The following is a 23,142-nucleotide window of genomic DNA, read 5'->3' as shown; positions in this document are numbered from 1 at the left end:
GTCACACTACCCTCGTATATATCCTGTACCACTCTTACATACTTCTCTGACACTCTTGACTTCCTCATACAGTACCACAACTCCTCTCTAGGCACCCTGTCATATGGGTCCTGGTTGTATCGTCGAAAGTACGGTTCATCGAACCATACTTTGCTGAACCCAGTTTAGCGAAAGTGCATTTTGTCAAAAATGCACTTTCGCTAAAGAAAAAAAAAACATGCAGTTTGCATGTAAAATTAGTTGTACATCAATTTATATTGTTGATGTACAACTAAGGAAACCCTTGTTGAGATCGTAATACAGTGTGGATAAAGGAATATTCCCTTTTCCCCAATGCAGTGCGATTGTGGAGTGAGAATATTAAAGTAGGGGGGGGGTGCAGGGAGGCTTGCCCCCTGCATAACACTGTTTAATGTGTTATTTTTTTGTTCTGCGAAAGTGCATTTTCAATAGAATGCACTTTTGCGTAAGTGAGTTATCGAAAATATGGTTCGATGAGCCATGTTTTCGATAAATCAATGTAGATCCATATATATATATATATATATATATATATATATATATATATATATATATATATATGTATATATAGATTTAGATATATATATATATATATATATATATATATATATATATATATATATGGGTTACCCTTAGTACGTCGAAAAGGCAACTACATCGAATTCCACTTCACCGACATGGCAGAACATCGACAAATGAAGATATGAAGTTTCCTGCACAGTAAGTTACCATTTGGCCATCCACCTGAACTTTGCCCCACACCCCTGCGGTAGTGCATTCTCGGAGTTGGAATATTAAGTTAGGGGGGTGTGGGGGGTGAAACCCCCCACGTAGGAATGTGTGGGAGGGGCATAGCCCCCCACATTTGTGTAGGCAGTTTAATGGCAGTTTTTCAGTTCTGGCTGGCCAAACTGTAACTTACCGTGCGGGAAACTTCAGCTCTTCATTTGTCGATGTTCTGCTTGTGTCGATGAAGTGGAATTCAATGTAGTGGGCTGTCGACGTACTAAAGGTAACCCATATATATATATATATATATATATATATATATATATATATATATATTTACACAGATATACATATATATATATATATATATATATATATATATATATATATATATATATTTATAAAATCCGCCGTGGTGGTACTGCGGTAGCGTTGTCGCCTCACAATAAGATGCTGACCGGTTTGACTCTCAGCTAGAGCGTCTTCTGTGTGGAGACATGCGTGAATGGGAGTACCTTTGTTGAAGGTTGTGCGTCAGGGCCGGCAACTCAGCACGTAAAAATCAACTGCCAATCATTAGCGGACAGGAGTTCCGCTGTGGTGACCCCTAACTGGGAAAAGCCGAAAGACACAGCACAACATATATGTATGTATATATAGGTCCGCATCAGAGTATCAAAGTTTCAAAACTTTAAAAGTCATATGGTCAGGACCATATGATCAAAGTTTTGAAACTTTGAACATTTTGAATGGAGATTGCGGTACAGTGCTTAATGGGATAGTTACTATTTTCTGCAATGTAGTGAGATCTTGAAGTTGGTATATTTATTTGAAGTTCCAAAACTTCGGTCATATGATCTCGGCCATATGAATTTCAAAGTTTTGGAACTTGGATGATCTAAAATAGATCTATATATATATATATATAAATATGTGTGTGTGTATGTGTGTGTGTGTGTGTGTGTATGTATATATATATATATATATATATATATATATATATATAGATATATATATATAGATATATATATATATATATATATATATATATAGATATGTGTGTGTGTGTGTGTGTGTGTGTGTGTGTGTGTGTATGTATACACAGCTCTACTTCTAAAGCCTTCAAACAGATGAGACCAGAAGAGCAAAGTTTTGAAACTTCGAAAACTAAATAAAAAAAATTAAAAAAAAAAAAAAAAAATGTTTATGTTTTTGCAGGGGGGGGGGCAAGCCCCCTGCACCCCCCACATCCCCTGCTAAATAAATCTACCAACTCTGAGATCGCACTACATTGAGGAAAATTGTAAATATCCAATTCTGCACTGTACGGCAATCTCCATTCAAAATGATCAAAGTTTCAAAACTTCGATATTTTGGTCTTAGCTGTTTGAAGTTTGAAGTTATGAAACTTCGAGTTTCAGAAGGGGATCCTTATACACATGTGCAAACATATGCCTATATATGTGGATCTAGTTCATATGATCGAGACCGAATGACTGATGTTCTGAAACATGGAAAACACAAAGAAACAAAAGATACTGTGTTTTTGCAGGGGGCAAGCCCCCTGCATCCCCAACATCCTACTAATTATATATAACAAGTCTGAGATCACATTATAGTGGTGAAAAGGGTAAATTCTCCAATCCCCTTTGTACTGCAATCTCCATACAAACTTTATTATTGCAAGGCCCTATGTTCAACATTTCAGACCAGTCGTTGATCATATGGTCTCAAGCATATGATGTCTGATAATCTGAAAAGTTGATCCAGTGAAGTAGACCTGTGTATACATAGACACATACACACACACACACACACACACACACACACACACACACACACACACACACACCAATACTCAACAATGCTGATATAATAGGATTTGTGGAGTATTTTTCATTGAGTCCTGTGTTTCATTGAAACCTGAACAGTGCAAGATCGCTAAAACATTGGAAGGCAAGGAAATTTCTCCTTATCACCAATGTTTTTTTAACTGAATTAGTTCTGGTGAAAATATTTGGGATATTTTGTTATGATCCATGTGCATACAATGCACAGACATATACCTCTATTCTGTGCTGTGAAATGGCAGAGGTATGTGATTAAGGAAGATAAAATTAACTGCTCCATCTTACTGAAGCACCTGTTTCTTTTTTTGGTCTTTGTTATCCCCTCTCATACTGAATGAAAATTTGACAGCCAATATGCCATGTGAATGTGTTTGGTAGCTGCATTATGAGTCCACAGTTAATAAAGTAATTTACCTGGCTTGGTTGTTTGCTCTAAAGTAATTATGCTTACCCTAACGTTTTAACCTTATAAAGGCTCAAAACAGAGTTGTGGTAATGGAACAGAATCACAGAAAGGGCTTGCATATACTATATAAATGCTTATGTTTCTGCCACAGCAAAAAATCAACATTTAAAACATACTTTCACATATAGTTTTTGTTTTGCATGAAGAATGAAGAGCAATTAATACAGTAAATCATACTTTCTGTTTGTGTTGTTGACTACTAGAGGGGTAAGAGAACCATTTTATGGCTGTTTTTCTTAGTCATCCAAGATAAAGTTTGCAGATAAACATAAAAGGGAATACAAAGTAAATACAAACACACACACACACACACACACACACACACACACACACACACACACACACACACACACACACACACACAACACACACTCACACACACACAGAAACACATTTACTGTTAAACAGAACAGTGCTCTTAACACATTTAACCCTTAGTCTACTGTATATATGGAAGGCAATTCATAAATGCTGCAGAAAATGTGTGTTACTGTATTTGAATTAATGACCGAAAAAAAGTTACACAAAACTCTGGAAAAAATTGCATGAGGGTCCCAATGGCTTCTGTCCCTAATGATCCAGTTATTGTTTGATTTATGTCTGCTGTAAACTGCCCTTTCTCTGACCCCTCTGATGGCTGTGTGGGAAGTTAGTATGTGAGATAGGGCTACAGCATTGCTCTGCAGAGTGTCTGGAGCCTAAGTGTTTGCAAAAAGACTGATAAATAGGAAAGAAGGTTTGGTTTACTTCAGCTGTGGATCAGAGATGAAATAACTGCTGCATCGTCATGTAAGCATGTCGACAATAAGGGTGTTTTCTGAACAGGATTAATGTAAGTAACAATTTCAGGTGTACTGATTAAAAATAGAATTGTTAAATCATGAAAAATGTTCATGCCCACTAAAGTTCTTTTTCAAGATAATGAATAACTGAGCATTCAAAGGAACTTTTGGTAAGCATTTAAATCTTAGTACTAGATAAGCACATATCAGAATAACTGCTACTTAATGTACTATTATTATGTCTATACTTACCAAGAACTTTAAAACAAATCAAATAAATAAAAGGAGGGCACATTGAATGTACCCTATATGCTATGATATAGCAGGGTGAATAGTTAAGAGATAGACAGTTGATACTTACTTTTGTTGTGAATATGTTGCATAGCTGTATCGGTGCAAGTACCCATGGTATTAGTAGGTGAACACGTAACACACTACCTGAAAGAAGTCAAATATACTGCAGAAATCCAAATGCAGACAAATGTGCAGGAATACTAGTTCATATCACTACTTTTTGTTTGAATTTTATAACTGGAACGTTGGGTTATACTTGGAGACATGTCACTTTTCCCCTTTGTAATGAGTGGGGGACTGAATGCAGCATGTTCAGATTCAGACATTCAGAAATGTGCCTACACTTATCACCATACATCTGTCTGAAAAATAAACCCACAATTTAAACTTTTGTCATTGTATTTGTAAGGAAAATGGACTCTTTAGAATCTAACCTCTGGCAGGCAACAACAATTTATCTAGTCATTTATGGGTAATACCACTTTTGTATTTGTTTATAAAACCACAGTTTAATTTATTACCATTCACTGACTGAATTTGAACTGTTAACAGTAACTGCTATAAACAGTTGAACTATGCTTAAAGTTGGTATATGTAGCAGCATTTTAGGAAGGTTATACTTTTGTTTATGATATTTGAAGACACCCTTAAGAATTACCCTCTTTTATATATTTATTTGTTTTCAACAACTCTCTGGAGACATTGTGGTGGTTGAATTTGCAGATGATAAGTATAGGACTTAGACCCAGCATATGGTGAATATAAGCTACAGTTTGTTGGTGCGAACATGTTTGATATCCAGACCTGATTCAGGTATGCTATTATAAGTCTGCATTATGATTAAGCACTTTCATGACTCTGTTACGCTTCTGGCTCGTTAATGTGACCAAAGATATAGACAAACACAAATAAAGGAAATTTACATTTCTGCCATCTGAGCTGCATAATGTCTTAAACAACTGTTTTGTTTGTTTGTTAAAAGATGAACAGCTGACACATTTACACATTCTACATATGCCGTTCTTCGGTAACTCAGGTTGGCTGCAGTGAATGTAGTCTTTTTTTTTTTTTTGACTGGCAGACAAGCAATCAATGATTTAAGTTTTTATCAACTATACTCTTTAGTAGTGATAAAGTAAAATAAAAGACTTCAGTCTGAACGTTTCATTTGCAGACTGAGAATCCTTCATGTGAGTATGAAGTACAGAATTGGCAGTTGATATACAATTGTTTTTAAGTTTTGTACTAGAGAAGAATATAAACAGTATAAAAAGTACTCTGTTCTCTAAAGCTTTTTTTTTGCTGCATAGTGCTAAATATCACATTTTTTTAATGGCAAGAATAAGCAGTAAGGTTAGTAATGGGAGTAGACAATAATAGTTCAGGTGGATTCAGCTCAGATGGACTTCTTGGAAATATTATTCTTTGTTTTGTTGTTCTGCTTTCTCTGTTAAATTTGTTTTAAGCATTGTTGTTGGGCAAAGACAGCACAGAAACACAAGGTAAATGATTAGACATGCACCTTTTAATGCAGCCTTCTACCTCTGTGAAAAAAGTGAAAAGTAGCTGATATGATAGCACATTTGCAGAAAGTATACTTTGTCCTGGCGAAACAGGATAATGTTTTCAGACAAACTGAATTTCATAGACAGAATGTTTTAGTGACACATTACAGTGAATGCTGTATTCAGGTTTTTAGTATTAATGCCAATGTTTTCATGGTAATGACATTTATCCAAGATTGTCTTACAATGACTGTGCATCCTATACTTTCTATATTTATAAAAAATGAGTTCCTGCATATTTCCTAGGCTTGGCTGTATGAAAAAAGTATAAAAAATGTGTTAGCAATCACTCATACGTCTTGAAATAAAGTTCCCATCTTATGCATCACAGTTAATTGTTGTTGTTTCACTTGAAATCAGTGTAAGCTATTAAAATCTTTTTTCCATGTCATTCTCTAGAGTGAAAGCATTATCTTAATAAAGGATAATATTCTGATCTTTTAATAATGTTTCCAGCTGTCATTCAGAATTTTCTCATTTTTGATTTTAAGTAACAAAATTATTTCATCTAATTGTTTTAAAATTTATGTATTTATTTATTAACCAACCAGCAGTAGGAGCTAACCTAGCGCTATCATGGGCCAGAAGGTATGACATAAATCAAACAGTTAGACTGTTAAAACAAACTTTATTGCAACGTATAATAAAATAAAAATGTTTCTATGCTTAATAATGTGAAGAAGTAGAGTCAGCAGTTATACCAGGGTTTTACAGGAATATTAACCATTAACAAAGTGTGCCACACCATAAAGCTAAGCAAACGTTTTTAAGGTATCGTGACATATTTTATGGATGCTCTTTCTTTCTTTAAAGTATTTGTGGGCAAGATTCGTGGCACTCGGGAGAGCTGATTCCCAAAGACATGAATGATTGAAAAAAATATAGTTTATTTGTAAGATGAGAATTTCTCCAGATTTCTTTTTGTATAAAATAAGGTAACAAAATGGGAACTGGATATGACATTTTGGAATTATATCCCTGACACTGATGAGCTGGTACATTTTGTCAATGGTGTTACTGTGAGAGTAGTGATATACAAAACATTTTGAGCTTTTGCGCATAAAACTAACAAATAAAATACTGAAGTTGCTAATGAAGCAATCTTTTATAGGTTCATAGGTGTGTACTAGGCTAACGGCCCTGGAGCTTATATAAGCCTAGCCCAAGAAGGTTCCCTGGCATCATGCTGCCCAAAGATAGTTCCCAGTGCCCCTGTCAAGCAAGGCCACTGAATTGAATTGAATTTACTGTAGATTAGCAATCCATTTTCAAGGGATATAATCAGTTAATGAAATATATACACAATGGTGATATTACAGAATAAAATGGCTGCATTTATATCTATTACAGAAACACATTATTCTTGTTATTATCAGAAATGAATCATTTTGTAACAACAGTAAAGTTTTCCGTGGTATTGGGTTAACATGCAGCAAAACTGTTTTTGTAGGATGTAAATCTATTCAGCTTTGCCCCACCACAAGAATAATACTACTGTAGTACCTTCTGCACTTTGTTACTTTAGTATGACATATTGCTTAGGTCAGTGCTCTGTGGGGAGGATACAGCCTCTAGATATGGGTTTTTATTCCAAGGACCTGTATGTGCATATTGTGAGAATGAGCCAGTTATTAAACTAGACTGAAGATCTTGAGTGACTTCAGAAAAAGATAACTATGTTTAGTGCAATGAGAGTTTTTACAGACTTCCACTGGTTTGGTCAGCAGGGAGTTTGGTCCACATCTGTTTAATCAACCACATTTGGTCGACTATGCAGATAGTGAACAGGTGTGTGAGATTGACAGTGCCTGGGTAAGAAAATTTTCCCTTTACCTGGGGTGTGTGCAACCTTGGAGTTAGTATATATAATTAGCAGGAGGTGTGGGAGATGTTGTTTGTGTTTTTTTTTTTTTTTTTTTTAAGTAATACTTCCATATGCCAAGAACCAACTTTAGTGCATCAGTACTAGGAAATCGATGTTTCTGTTTTTGATGTAGAGTGGTTTAACTACAGGATGCTGACATTTGTGCCAGTCAACCAAGTGAAGGTAAATTTTATAAACAAACATTCCAACAAACACTGACAACAAATCCACTGGATTACCATCCAGTTCCAGTGTCACACAGTTAAAGAATTATATAAGAACGAAGTGGAAGAATCTGCTACCTCTGAACCCATCCTGAAGGTAGATATCCTTCAGTAATTTAACATGTTTTCCCTTAATATGTTCTTCATGACTTTAAGTAGAACTATCAGGGATACAATTACTTTGGATTTGTTCTTATTGCTGCCTTGTAAAGAGGAACTACTATCTTTTTCACTTGTTTGAAAGCTCTCCAGAGCTGAAGAATTGATTAAGGAGCTCTGTGAGAGGGGCTGACAACCCCACTTCCACCATATTTCATGGAATTCTTGGGACGTGCTATCTGGACCTAGTTATTGTCTTCCTTTAGTCCACTAATACCCTCTCTCTCATCTCACTGCCTATCCTACTGTCTGTTAGTATTTGCCTTCTGCTTGTCTACTAACTCTTACCACTCTGGTACCTACTCCTCTGTTTCTTTTGTGAATATCAGTGAAAGAATGTGTTGAGAACTTCTGCCTAAGCAATATACTCACCATGTTCTCTTCCTTCTTTTATGATCCCTTGGAGTTCTGATTTGTCTTCTTCCTTCCCCCAGTATACCAAAGCTTTTCTTCCTTTTTTATCATTTTGGCAATTTCCTTCATTATGTTTGATTTCATTTTCCAGAATACTCCCTTCCTAGCTTCTTCTTGCATCATGTAGGACTTTATTTTCTTCAGTGCTTCTATGCTTCCACTGTTTCCTTGGTAAACCGGACTATTTTTCCTCTTTGTCTTACTCGTCATGCTAATAACCATTTCCACCTCTGCAATAATATTTATCTTAAAATTAACATAAAGTGAAGCTTCATATTAACAGTGACTGGTAGAGTTTTTTTATGGGTACATGCTTTTACAACATTTATGGTATTTTACTATATTTAGAGTTGCAGTGGTGGTGCTGCGGTAGCGCTGTCGCCTCACACTAAGACGTTGTTTCATTCGATTCTCAGCTAGAGTGTCTTCTGTCTGGAGACATGTGTGAATGGGTGTACCTTTGTTGAAGGTTGCACGTCAGGGCTGGCAACTCGGCACGCAAAAATCTACTGCCAATCATTAGCGGACTGGAGTTCCGCTGTGGCGACCTCTAACTGGGAAAATCCGAAATACACAACAACTATTGGTATTCAGTATCATGTGACATATTCTCGATCATTATTTGAGTGTTTCTGGATGTTTGGTATTCTGATGAAATCTTTTAGAATAGTAAGATTAGCGTGAGTAAGATGAGTGCCTTATATGAGCATATTAAAAACAACAAAACACATTGGTTTTAATTTATGGCCATAAGTATGCTAAAAGAGAATTTGAGAAGGGGTGATATATGTAATAACACTGAACTACAAGAAACTAAATGGATTATGGAACTCAGAACTGATCGTCCACCAGGTCTTAATAGTGTTATCCCCCTTAAGCCCATTTTTAAAAGCAAGAGGCCTTGCTAAAAAATGCAATTGACCTAATGGAATATGTTGATTGCATTACTGATTTGAGTATATACAGGCTATATATTCTGCTGTCTTACTTTCTTTTCCTTCATATAAGGAAAAGGTGTTTTTGATAACAGTTGATTGGTTACTTTGGTCTTGCAATTACTAATAGCTATTGCTTTATTTAAATTTGAAGATATTTTTCTTGATCGGCTGGTCGTAACTGCTGCTGTGCACAGTCACTTGATCAGAAAAACAAAGGGTTCCTCTAAGAAACGGAGCCACTTTATTGATAGAAAAGAAAACTCATGCTGTTATTCAAGAAGGCCTGCATCTAAGTCAACATGGGCATTGTATTTTTGCTCTTTGGTTTCCTTTTTCTTTCACTGTTTTTTTCATTGGCTCTTTTCCTTATATGACTATGAATAGTCAAGGTCTAATTTCTATTGGAAGACAAGCTTCCTGACCATGAATAGTCATGACTTGGTTCGTATTGGCAAACAAGTTTCCTGTTTAAAGATGATTGGTCCTTTTGTCATGCTAAAAAGCTGGTTCAGGTCTATATTAAATCAGCGAACACTTAAGAAAGCGAACACTGATTTATCGACCCCATGTCAGCGAAAGCTTACAATCCCGAACACTTAGAACAGTGATTTTTCCCCAGGGAAAAAAAAAATCACTGTTCCAAGAAAGAAAGAAAAAAAACCAAAAACTTTAAAACATTACATAACATGGGGGGCGTTGCCCCCCCACACCCCCCTACTTAAATATACCAACTCTGAGATTGCACTCTAGTGAGAAAAACGGCAAAATAATGAAGGTGGCCAGGCGATTTCTTTCCCAGGGGAAAGAATTTGCTTATATATCATTTTGGTATTTTGCCATTTTGTGCTTTCAAGTTTGATCAGGGCACATTTGAAAGAATGCATCTTCGATCATATAATAGGGAAACGCTGGTTCAGGATGACTAATTCATTGGACCAGCTTGTTCTTGATTTTTGCTGATTGGTTCTACTGTTGTTATGAATGACTTTAGACTGGCATGCTCCGGATTGGAAGAAATAGTTTTTGATAGTCTCTTATTGGTCATCCTGATATGCTAAATGCTTGATTCAGTATGAGAAGCTCATTGGTCCAGTCTGTTCCTGATTCTTGATGATTGGCTATTTCTCCTTTTATAAGAAAAATTACTGGTTAATGGGTGAGGATTTGAAGAAGGTTTTTACTGAAAGCGCTTATCCACCCTAGAACTTTATTTTATGCTACTTTTTGTTGTGCGTATTAAAGAATTTGTTTTTTAACGTGACATGTCAGTCTCACGACAGCCTTCGTGGTACATCTCATCTTTTTTGCCTGCAGTTGTATATAACATCCCTGATAGATGTCCTCTGCATTCTTAGTGTAAGAATGCTTATCTCACAAAGATATCTTACCCATTGTTATGTCATCTTGTGTGAAAGTCATATAATACACAATTTCACTGTGCAGTCTGTACTGTACCATATTGATATGTGATTGGTGTTCCTGCTACAACTGTCTTCCATTGACACGCCCTCATCTGCTATACATTAAGTTGTTCCACCTGTCCTCTTTCCCTGTGTTCATTCCTACAATTCATCTGTGTGTCCCTGTTCAATACACACACTTCTCCAAGTGTTTATTTTATGGATCTATATCATATCATTGAATGTACTATTTATTGAATGCTAAGTAGTTGAACACTAATAAGTGAAAACACTAAATAGCAAATGTTCGTTTAAGTGAAATGTTTTGCTGGGAAAACAACTGGTCAGCCATCATATGGGATTTGCCCTCTTCCCCACTGTAGTGCGATCTTGGAGTTGGTATGTTAATTTAAGTGGTGTGTGTGGGGGGAATAACCCCACAAAGATGTATTTTGTTTGATGATGTTTTTCTGTGGTTCGCTGGGTTGGCCAACTGTTTTTAACCCAGTAGAATGTTTTGCTTAAACGAGCATTCACTATTTAGTGTTTTTCGCTTATTAGTGTTCGACTAAGCGTTTGCTAAATAGTACGTTTGATGATGTGATATAGACCCTTATTTTACATGGCAGTCCATGTACCCATACAGATTATTTACACAACTTCTGTGCAGAATGGCTGGAATGGGATGTCACAATACTCTGCACTGTATACACTGCCCTGTACCATGTTTGGAACATGTAAATAAATTATGCATTAAGCCCTGGTAATCACTGTGGCATTCCATGCAATCCTGCTAACCTACTTTGCTCTGAGGTAACCAGGTTTGCTATCCATGTTGCTTTACATGATTTCCTAGCTGGAAACACAGTTGCCAGTCACAAAACCATGCTTGTTTACGTTTAAACGTGGTGAGCGGCTTGAATTTGTAATTAGCACTGCTGCTCACCACACATCACAGCACACACACGTAAACTCTATGTAGGCTTTGTGCGAAGCCTACACAGAGTTTACTGAATCGCAGGGTTGGTTTATAAATTGCATATTGTTTTACCATTACAGCTGCTAATGTCCCCTAGCATGGGCGTCCCAACATCTAAGTCCCTGAATCCTGAGAACTGTCCCTTGTCCCAGCAAAGTATCCATAAACACTCCTAGCAGTGCTTTGTTCAAGCCGGGAAAAGGCCAAGCTACAATCCAATAAGTAAATAACTTCTAAGTCCCTGAATCCTGAGAACTGCCCCTCACTCCAGCAAAGTATCCATAAACACTCCTACCAGTGCTTTATTCAAGCCAAGAAAATGCTAAGCAACAATCCAACAAATAAGGTAACTGTATGTCTTTACTTATTTATCTTACATTTCAATAAACAATAACTCAGCATGACAGGTTCACTGCAATGATTGCGTGCCTCGCTAGGGATGATAGCTGCTGGTATAAAACCTCCCCATCCCACATAGACATTCCTAAATCTATTTTACCTGCCAATCGTGAGGTGTATATTTTTTTCTTTTATTTCTTTCTTTGTCCTGACTGTAATCACGGCTACTCACGTCTTTTCTTATTTAATTTTATGTAACATTTTTGGGTTCTTACTGAGATTATCCTACCTACCTTAAAGTATTTCATTGACTGTTTGTATCATGTCTACTTTGTATTGGCTGGGGCCTGCACGCTCTGTTCCCCCTCGCTCCGCTTGGGCTCACTCTGGTCCCCTACCCTGCCATCATTCCCCTCACCCCAATTCAATTACATTTATAAATCCAGATACCACACCCCTCATCTAGTCCTACCAATCAGAACCCTCCTGCCATTACAACCCACATCTGCACATAACTCCACCCAACAGCCAACACTCAATTCCTACAATCATTATAGTTTCCTTTCTATTACTTCGACCTGTTAAATCATCTCCTATAGCCCAACTTAATTCACATAAGACCATTTAACACAATATGCCATACAACATAAAACACAATATCCTCTTACTCAGCTCTTTTGCCACTCTTTCCTTATTCACCCACTTCACTTCCCTCCCCTCCTTCTATTCCACCTACTCAAGTTCCGCAACTCTATCCTCACAACCCCATGTTAACACTAATAACTTCTCTGATGTCTTACCATCCCTATTTAACTTCCAAACCTACCTCCCAACTAAACGTAGATATGCCACTGCCAACATCAAACTACAACTTGCTTATAAAGTGCCTAATATGCCTCACTTTCAAACCTCCTGCTATTCTAAACAAACAATACATATACAGGTCCTCACCCAGTGTGGTGACATTCATCCCAATCCTGGTCCAGCAAATTCTCCAACCCACAGCCAAAGTTCCAATTCCCAGAACCTATTTATAACAACAGCAAATGTTCATAGTATCTGTAATAAAACTACTGAATTCCAGGCCTGGCTTTCTCTATACACCCCAGATATTGTAGCACTCACTGAAACTTAGTTGAAACTACATATAGCTGATACTGAAATAATCCCTCCAGGGTATAACATACTTAGAAAGGACCACCTCCACAAAAAAGGTGGTGGTGTTACATTAATTTACCATGACTCCATAACTATCACACAATTTTCAAAACCTGTTCCTCTATTTGGAAACATAGAACTATTACCAGCAATACTCCATACCAACAAACAAAAATAAATATGTATTCTAGTACTGTACATTCCCCCAGGTCACAATATAACTATTTTAGAAGATTGTCTTTCCTGGACAACCCAAAATATCTCAAATGAAACCATTATTCTGGGTGACACTAACATAAATTGGCAAGCTCTCACCTCTAACTACCCATCAAATAGCATAAACTTGTATAGGTTTACCCACCTCATCACAGACCCCACATATATAGTAAACAAACAACCTGAATCTACCCTTGATTGTATTCTCGTCTCACACCCTCACAAATACACTCACACAGGCACCCTCCCAAGTATCTCCAGTGACCATCTACCTGCCTTCACTCATCAAACCCAAATGCAAACAGCAAAAGCCCATCCATATAAAACTTCTAGAAATCTTACCCATTTCAGTCAAAAGGTATTTATAGATACTTTAAATGCCCACAACTGCCACCCTGCTAAAATACTTCTGCTGCATGAAGCAGTAGAATATTCAATAACCTCTTTCTTTCTACTCTCAACAAAGTCACCCCTATGCGAACAAAAAGAATTAAGCATAACTATGCCCCTTGGCTAACAAAACATGCTAAACAGATTCTAATTTCTAGAGATAGAGCATGGAATGAATGATGTAAAAACAGAACCCCACAAAATGAAATACAATACAAACAACTACACAATACTGCTAAAAAGCTAGTTATTACCAACAAAAAAAACTACTTCTAGACTCAACTAGACTCCCAAAGCAACAACCCCCAACATTTCTGGAAATCTATTTCCTCACTCCTTAACCCTGGAAACCAACAAAATCCTACACCATCTCCTGAGAAGGACCCACTAGAAATTGCCCATACCTTCAACACCCACTTTATCAAAACCATTCTAAAACTGATCAATGATTTCTCTATTCAAACAAACTCTACCTCAAACAGTTCCGAAAGCTATCCAAGTCTCCCCTCTCTTAACTCAGACACCTACTCCCCCCTTTAAATAACACAACAGATAGTATCCCATTTACTTGCACATTTACTATACAAACTGTGCCCACCTCTCTAGTGTATAAACTGTTAACTAAACTAAAACCATGTTCCACCTCTGCTGACAGACTTCCAGCAGAATACTTAAAACTTGCTGCAGTTGCGATAGCATACCCTGTCAGCATCCTCCTCAATTGATCCATCTCCGAATCATACATTCCACAACTCTAGAAAAAATCCATCATAACTCCACTACATAAAGATGGCAATGTTTGTGATCTATCTAATTACCTGCCCATATATATATATATATATATATATATATATATATATATATATACCCTCTCTATCTAAAATCCTAGAAAAGCATATTCATACCCAACTGTTAAAGTATCTCATCAACAATAACTTACTTACCCCCACTCAACATGGTTTCCATCCTGCACATAGCACTACCACTGCCTTACTTTCATTCACCAATTCTGTTAAAGCATTAGATGCTGGGCTACTAACCTCTGTTATCTTACTGGATCTATCTAAGGCTTTCGATACAGTATCACACCCTAAACTACAGCTACAACTTAAGTCCTTAAATTGCTATCCACACTCACTGGCTTGGTTTTCCAACTATCTCTCTGACAGAAAACAATCTGTCAAATGGCAAAACAAGCAATCCGAATATCTCTTAAAGAAAACAGGAGATCCCCAGGGGTCCATACTTGGGCCATTACTATTTAATATTTTCATCAATAACCTCCATAAAGCTTCCCATCTCAGTACTCTCGTACAATATGCAGATGATTCTACAAAAATAACTTCTGCCAACAGTCTGGCTGACCTTCAACATCTAAAACAAAAAAGCCTTTACTTCCATTGAATCCTGGTTAAATGATGCTCAACTTCTACCCAACCCAAAAAAACAAAACTTCTAATATTTTCATCCAAACCTTTAAATAAGGATTTCAAAATTTTCTCACAAAACGATACCAAAATTGAACAAGGAAAATCATCAAAACTTCTAGGTGTCATAATTGATGACAAACTTTCCTTTGATAATCATATTCATAACACAATCAAGAAAACCCATTTTAAACTTGATAAGTTATGCAGGCATAAACATTTTATGAACATGGCCACCACGTTAAAACTGGCTAACTCTCTTCTCCTCCCCACCCTCCTTTATGCTAGCCCCATATTTACCAACCTACATACAACTCTCAAAAACAAACTACAGTTCTGCTACTACAAAATAGCAAAGTTTGCCTGGAACATGCCAACTCGGGCCCATCATTGCCATGCCTTAAAAATCTAAACTGGCTTGACTTCCCCAACTATCTACACTACTCCCAACTAACTTTCACCCACAAACTATTATTTAACTCTAACTTTTGTCTCTCTCTTCACACTATCCTAAACACATACACCCCAACACATAATCTTAGGTCTGCAAGCAAACAGCTACTAAACATCTCAAGGCCAAACAAATGTGCAGGACAAAGCCTCTATTTTTTCATCATTGCCAAAGCCTGGAACGCACTGCCTCTTCCATTACTCAAACAGACTCCTTATAAGTATTCAAAACTGCACTAAAATCCCATTACCTCAATAAACAGACATGCTCTTGCAACTAACTGGTCTAAACCACCATAAATAGGGCACTGTCACTAGTCACTATCAAATAATGTCCCTTAGATCACCTATCTTTGTAATTGTCCCTAGGTTTCTATTTTGCCATAGCTCTAGATACTATATTCTACTTGATACTGTAGCTGTACTAGCAATTTATAGGCTGATGTACTTACTAAAAAAAAAATATGAATGTTTATACATGTTTGTATACGACTATAGTTCTTATATTGTAACTACCTTTAAACTTCTGTAAATACTTGCAGTTATGATGTTTACTTGCAACTGATACATGATGTATGATTGATGTTCCTTTTACACTCTGTATATATTTTGTTCATATGATGTTGACACCATTGTCTTGTAATCACTCTTGGAGCTTTTCTCCCTGGCCCTCCACTGAAAATGGGTCTCTGACCCAGTGGACTTTCCTGGTTACCAAATGCCAATAAATAAATAAATAAATAATAAATAAATATATTATTCTAAATGAGAGAATTTGCATTTGACCAAACTAATGTACATAAGCTGGTGCTTCCTAGTGTCCTATTAGCACATTCTGAAAATGTGTAATCATAGTTTAACTTATAGCCAATATCTGTTGCAATGTATTAGTGATAAACATTTTCTTTTTGTCATTAATAATGATACACAATATTGTTCGTATAGTATCAAAAAGCAGAATGCTTCTGTAAAGCAGAGCTGAATGAGACATGCAAATGGAAAACACACTGTACGTAGGGAGAAGGTACAGTTACTGCACAATGGCCTTGTGTAGGAAGTCTGCGTATACTTGTTATTTCTCTGAATTTTGTTATCAGAATTAGAATTCTGCAGTTTAACAGCTTGGTCTGTTGGTATAACAGAAGCAGCTCTGATGCCATATCTATTACATTATAACTTCAGACAGGAAGACAAAAGTTAACATCTGAATTTGTCAGTGGAAAACAGCTTTAATGCATATTATCTTGATAATTAAACAGAAGTGCTCACTTAATGGAAGCCTAGTTAACTTTTGAACATTATAGTGAATGTTTTCTTTTAAGGCGTACAGTGTGTATTGAAATAATCAAAATGAGAAAATCAAAGGGTGCCTCATATTAAAAACATATTTAGTATGGCTATATCAGTGTATCATGATTATTTCTTTAATATCTTTTCATTTCTTTAATATCTTTTCACTTAATGTAAAATGTTAAATGCATTATACAGAACTATAGAGGTATATTTACTCACAGAAACATTTTTGAAGGGTAAAAATGGCTTATAATATTAAGAAATCAAATGTACACTTTGATACATCACATTGTGTTATGTGATTTTTAATATTAACTAGTCAAAGGGGAACTCAACAGTTATGGAATGTATTTCATAAATACAGTTACAACAGATGGCTATGGGCATTAGTCACTGTACTTAACAAACTGAGTTGGGCTTATTATTAGAAATGTGTGCTGCCATCAGCTTTAGATATTAACATTAATAGTATGGTCCTTGAGATACCACTTTGTGATAACTTTTTTGTTATCCTATATTGCGAAGCTGCTTTTATTTCAAAAGACTTTGCAAACAGTAGACAAATATTGAGAAAAAGGACTAAATAATGTATTGTCTCTGCCTTTAAATAGGTTTAATGATTGGAAAATGTTTGTGATAAAACTACTAGATGCAAATATTGACCTTTTAGCCAGATACCTATTTTTTTATTTTTTGTAGAGAAATAACTATTAAAAGGGAACAAGGAAACATGCTGATAATGAAGTATTGAGTCACTTAGTTTACAGCAAAACTTTATTTAAACTATAATAGAGAAAACTAGATTCTCTTCCATAAAAAATAGTGAAACACAGGTGTGTATTGCATATTTACAAAGAAAAAGAACTAATGGAAGATTTCTGGGTATGAGGAATAATGACACAAAAATCTGGTTAGTCTTTAGTAATTGTAAAAGTAGTAGTAAAAACTCTGATGTGCATGACATGTGTAAAGGTAATGAAATGTACATTAAACCACTGGAAACTACATATTTCAAAAGCCTGTCTACTGTACTTGGTTTTTAATGGGATTTACAAGTGCAAGAGTCTCAGACACTCAAAAATCACTGGTAGCCAGGGACTGGGGGGTCTTGTACCTCACACTGGCTGCTGCTGGTGCTTGAACTCAATTACATGTCCAGGTGAGGTACAACAGACATGCAGAGAAAGTGGACCTGACACCCCCCCCCCATAATGTAGCTGAGTTAAGTGAGACCACCATGGAGAGGGAGTGGAAGGGGATGGGACTGTAGATTAGGGTTTCATTCAGTGATTGGCGAGGATAAGGTTTAGGGAATGTGGGGGGGTTAGAGGTAGGGAGTAGCAGTGGTGTTTATGATTAGGGAGTGTCAGGAGAGTTTTAGGTTTTGGGAGAAGGAGAGGATTTTAGTGTTAGGGAACAGTCAGGGACTTTAGTGTTAGGGAAGTTTTAGGTTTGGGAAGCAATTCAGGAATTTATGGTTAGAGAGCAGGAGGGAATTTCAGGTTTAGGGAGGGATGAAGGAATTTAGGGTTAGAAAGGATAAGGAGTGAGAGTTGTACTGTTAGGTTTAGGGACCAGGTGGCAGTTTTAGGGTTAGAGTTAGGGCTCTATTAGGGCAATGAAGTTAGTAAGGGTTGGATGGTTGGAGGGCTAGGTAGTTAAGTAGGATGGGGCTAGTGGCAGTTAGGGCACTTGCAATTTAGAGCAAATAGTAGTGAACAAAAGTGTTATGAGCTAGTAACATGCAAGCAGTTGTGCTAGAACTGTTTTGAAACATGCGTCAGACCTTAGGAACAACCAAAATCTTAGCAGCTTTTGTGCTGTACTTGGTTGTGTTGCAAACAGCATGGTTAATGTAGACAATGGAGAACAATTTTTGCTCTCTACTGTATTTTTAATCTTATCAGGTAAAATTAAAGTTACCATGCTTGACTATTTCCAAATAGAGACACAGTCTATGGAGACGTACTTAGAACAGGAGTAAATGTTTTTAAAGTGACTCCTTATGAATCCAAATAATTAAGGTATTATTGAAAGGAACTTATCAAGAGTTGAAAAGTTTGCAACAATTGTGTTTTTACAGAAGAATGGGGAAAAGTGAAAAGAGAAATTGCCTGCCTACAGCTTTACTACCAGGGGTGTCTACAGCATTTAACAATATTAGAATCTGATCTGTAGAGTGTCATTGAATTGTTTGGATAAGACAGCAGCATACTGATTTTTGAAAGGACACATAAGTTATATAATAATTACAGAGTTATTAACTGATACTTATGAAGACACTGAAGATAATAAGCAAACTGTAGTTGTCTTACTTGAGATGTAACAAGCTTTTGACAGGGCTAAATACTCTCTCATGGGGCACTAAGATGGTGATCAAATATCTAAGGTTAGAGGAGAAGCCATTGCTTTGTGCAGTTTATATTTGAATGACAGAAAATATTACACAAAAGTGAAAAACTGTTTTTTGGAATATGGTCACTAAAAAGGGAGCACCATATAGTCCACACTATTTTTTTTTCTTCTCATTGCTAAGAAGTAATTTGCCCTTATAAAGTTATACTTCTTGCATGCAAGAATATTCATTGCTAAGAAGTAATTTGTCCTCATAAAGTTATACTTTTTGCATCTGAGGATACTCTTTATATTAGTGATCTTTGGTTGGAGTGACTTCTGGAGAAATATTTGTAGGTTCAAAGATAGCTTAAGGTACGTATCCCAAAATTCATTCAAAGACACATGACACTGTGTTTTGTGGGCTTCTTCAAGATAACTGTTTAATAACAGAAAACAGACAGAGCATATCCAGGGCTTTAAAATAATAAAGATAGGTTTAGTGAGCTATAACATTTTAAAAACAGCTTATAAGATAAACTTGTTGGTCAACTGGCAATGCTTAACAGCATGAAAAAAACATATCTCAAGATATTCGGAAGCTGACTGGTGAAAATCATTCACTTTCTTTTATGAATTTTTATATACACTCTTAATGGGTTTAGAAAGTCTTGTGGACACTGTGTATGTTTGATGTGCATGAATTCAAAATGCTTGATACACACTGTACACATCTGGCACAAGGTGTAATTCTGCAACATTCAGAGATAAAACAAATGAATACAGGTGTACATCTAGTACAAGGTGTAATTCTGCAACATTCAGAGATAAGACACATGAACGCAGGTGTACATCTAGTACAAGGTGTAATTCTGCAACATTCAGAGATAAGACAAATGAACACAGATGCACATCTCGTGCAAGGTGTAATTCTGCAACACTCATAGATAAGACAAATGAATGCAGGTGTACATCTAGTACAAGGTGTAATTCTGCAACATTCAGAGATAAGACAAATGACTATAACATTGGGTAAGACTGTGATTCAGGTCGTAGCCAGCTATAGGTCCCCAACCATGTCCCAAGACTCTCACTCTACGTTCCTAAGCACCCTGGAAACTATTAGGGTCCAACCCAACCCTCTCATACTAGATGACTTCAACTACCCCTCCATCAACTGGGAAAACTACTCATGCACCAATACACTGGCCCAATGCTTCCTGGAATTCATCAATTCCAATGCCCTGGACCAGCTCATTCTTACCCCCACTAGAGGAAGCAACATTCTTGACCTGGTTATCACTAACATGGGCAACCATTGCTCTACAGCAGTAGTCAACTCCTCCCTGGTTAGATCCAAACACAAACTAATCACCATGGATATCCACATCTCACCCATACCCCCCTACAAAGGTAACAACCATGAAAAACTTCTCCAAAGCTGACTTTGGGCTCCTAAAAACAGAGGTGGCTAATGTCATGCCACCCATGACAATGGAAAATAGATGCATGACTGCCAAATTATAAACCAATGCACTGTACAAACACGTACATAAATGCATGGAACTAGCCATACCCAACAGATCCAAGACATTCTCCTCTAAAAAAAGGAAGCTGATCTGGCTGTCCCCTGCCATTAATAAACTCTACAACAGAAGGAAGAAACTGTTGCAGAAAAAAGTGAAGTCTCAAGACTGGAACAAAACCCTTATTAGTCTCAACAAAAAGTTGAGATCCCTCATCAAAACCTCTAAAGCCAGCTGTGAAGGTAGAATTATGGGAGACACTAAAAAGAACCACAAAGCCTTCTGTAGTTATATCAATAATCTCCATGGCAATACCCAGGTTTACTCTGAGTTACTGCACAATGATATCTCCTATACTGAGCCAACAGATATAGCCAACATAATGGCTGACAGATTCAGTGCTAACTTTACCCCCCCCCCCCAAAGGACCAACCACAATACCGTAGGAATGCCAGGCACCCAGCATTACTGCAGCACAGGTTAAAGCTGCATTATCCATGGCCAAGAATACAGATTCCATGGGACCCAACAATATCCCTGGATGTGTTCTACATGAACTGCAAAGTGAACTGACACCATATCTGTATGCCCTGTTCAATCACAGCCTCACCTCAGGCTTTGTCCCTACCAAATGGCATACTGCTACAATCATCCCTCTCCATAAAGGGGGAGAGCAACTACAGACCCTGGGAATTATCGCCCCATTAGCCTGATGAGTCTGATATGTAAGGCTATGGAATGCACCATCATTGACCTAATTAACAAGGATATAGGGCATCTCCAAACTCTAGATCCCATGCAATTTGGTTTTGTGAAAGGTAGATCATGCCTGCTCGACCTGGTTGACTTCTTTGAGTCAGCCACCAGAACTGTGGATGAGGGCAAGGCAGTTCATGCAGCCTACCTTGATCTGGCCAAGGCCTTTGATACCATTGACCACTCAGGAATTATTGATAAACTCACCAAACTAGGCAGCAACCCCTATAGTACTAGGTGGGTTGCAAATTGACTCACAGATAGAACCCATGGTGTGAAAGTAGCGGACTCCAAGTCAAACTGCCAACCAGTTATGAGTGGAGTCTCACAGGGATCAGCCTTGGGTCATCTCCTGTTTGGCGTCTACTTCTCAGAAGTCTAGGCCAACATGGAGGGACTCTGGCTGCCCAAGTTTGCAGATGACTGCAAGTTGGGAGCCATTATTAACTCCCCAAGTGAAGTAGACATCCAACAGAAAGGCCTCACTGAGACCGATGACTGGTGTCAAAACTATGGCCTTAAGCTTAATGTCAAAAAATTCATTGTCATCCCCTTTGGGAAAAAAATCAGTTCCCACTAATTACCACATCGATGGAAACCCGCTGAACACTGAAGGTGTTATAAAAGTTCTGGGGACACAGGTTGACAGCAACCTCTCCTTCAATCACCACATTGCCACTGTGGTCAGAAAGTCCTTCTATGTGGCACATCTCATTGCCTAGTTTTGCATCCAAGAAGAAGGAGGTTATCATCTCTCTCTACTCTTCCCTCATTAGGCCAGTCATTGAGTATAATGCCCCTTTTGGTATGTACCTCACTAGACACATGCAACAGCTGGAAAGGCCACAAAAGTACCTCACGAAGAGGATCCCAGGCCTTAAACATGTGGACAGACTAAAAAAACTCCAGCTATTCTCTGTCTCATATCATCTACTAAGAGGCAATCTTTGCTTGACTTACAAAGCCATGTCTGACCCAGCTCTGTTAGAAATGCTACATCTAAAGAAATCCCAATCCCTCCAAGCCACACGCTCCAGAGACCTCAACCTCATTACCACAATCAACAGAACATGCTGTAGGGACAGGTTCATAACCCAGAGACTGCCCATGCTGTGGAGTAGGCTTCCCATACATGTCAAGCAGAGCACCTCACTGGCCCTCTTCAAGAGAAATCTTGATGAGTGGATGGGAAATAAAAAGTTCACCCCGGGGATCACTCCAGTGGCTCTACTTGATAGAGGCACTGGGAACTGACGTCAGGTGGCATGATGCCAGGGCACTTCTATGGGCTACTCTTGTAAAGGCTCCTGGGGCATTAGCCTAGTACACAACTATGAACCTAGGAATGCAGGTATACATCTAGTACAAGGTGTAATTCTGCAACATTCAGAGATAAGACAAATGAACGCAGGTGTAGATCTAGTACAAGGTGTAATTCTGCAATATTCAGAGATAAGATAGATGAATGCAGGTGTATATCTAGTAGAAGGTGTAATTCTGCAACATTCTCAGATAAGACAGGTGCACAGAGGTAGATCTGATACAAGGTATAAGTCTGTCATATTCAG

At 37.4% G+C, this 23,142-nt stretch overlaps 1 protein-coding gene across 3 annotated transcripts in view; it reads left to right on the top strand.

The window, feature by feature from the left end:
• The first annotated feature begins 3,724 nt into the window (after positions 1–3,724).
• LOC122806216 (bile acid receptor-like) overlaps positions 3,725–23,142 on the top strand; it is a 428,707-nt gene continuing 409,289 nt past the window's right edge. For 2 of the 3 annotated variants that reach the window (XM_044076450.1, XM_044076451.1), the window contains exon 1: positions 3,725–3,898. The gene's annotated coding sequence lies outside the window, so the exon portion shown is untranslated. The remainder of the gene's footprint in view (positions 3,899–23,142) is intronic. The other variant, XM_044076453.1, reaches the window with a different exon arrangement.

The sequence above is a fragment of the Protopterus annectens genome, chromosome 7.part0, assembly GCF_019279795.1.
Source record: "Protopterus annectens isolate FY-2018-M chromosome 7.part0, PAN1.0, whole genome shotgun sequence".
Taxonomy (NCBI): Eukaryota; Metazoa; Chordata; order Ceratodontiformes; family Protopteridae; genus Protopterus; species Protopterus annectens.
This window is presented reverse-complemented; position numbering and strand designations above follow the sequence as displayed.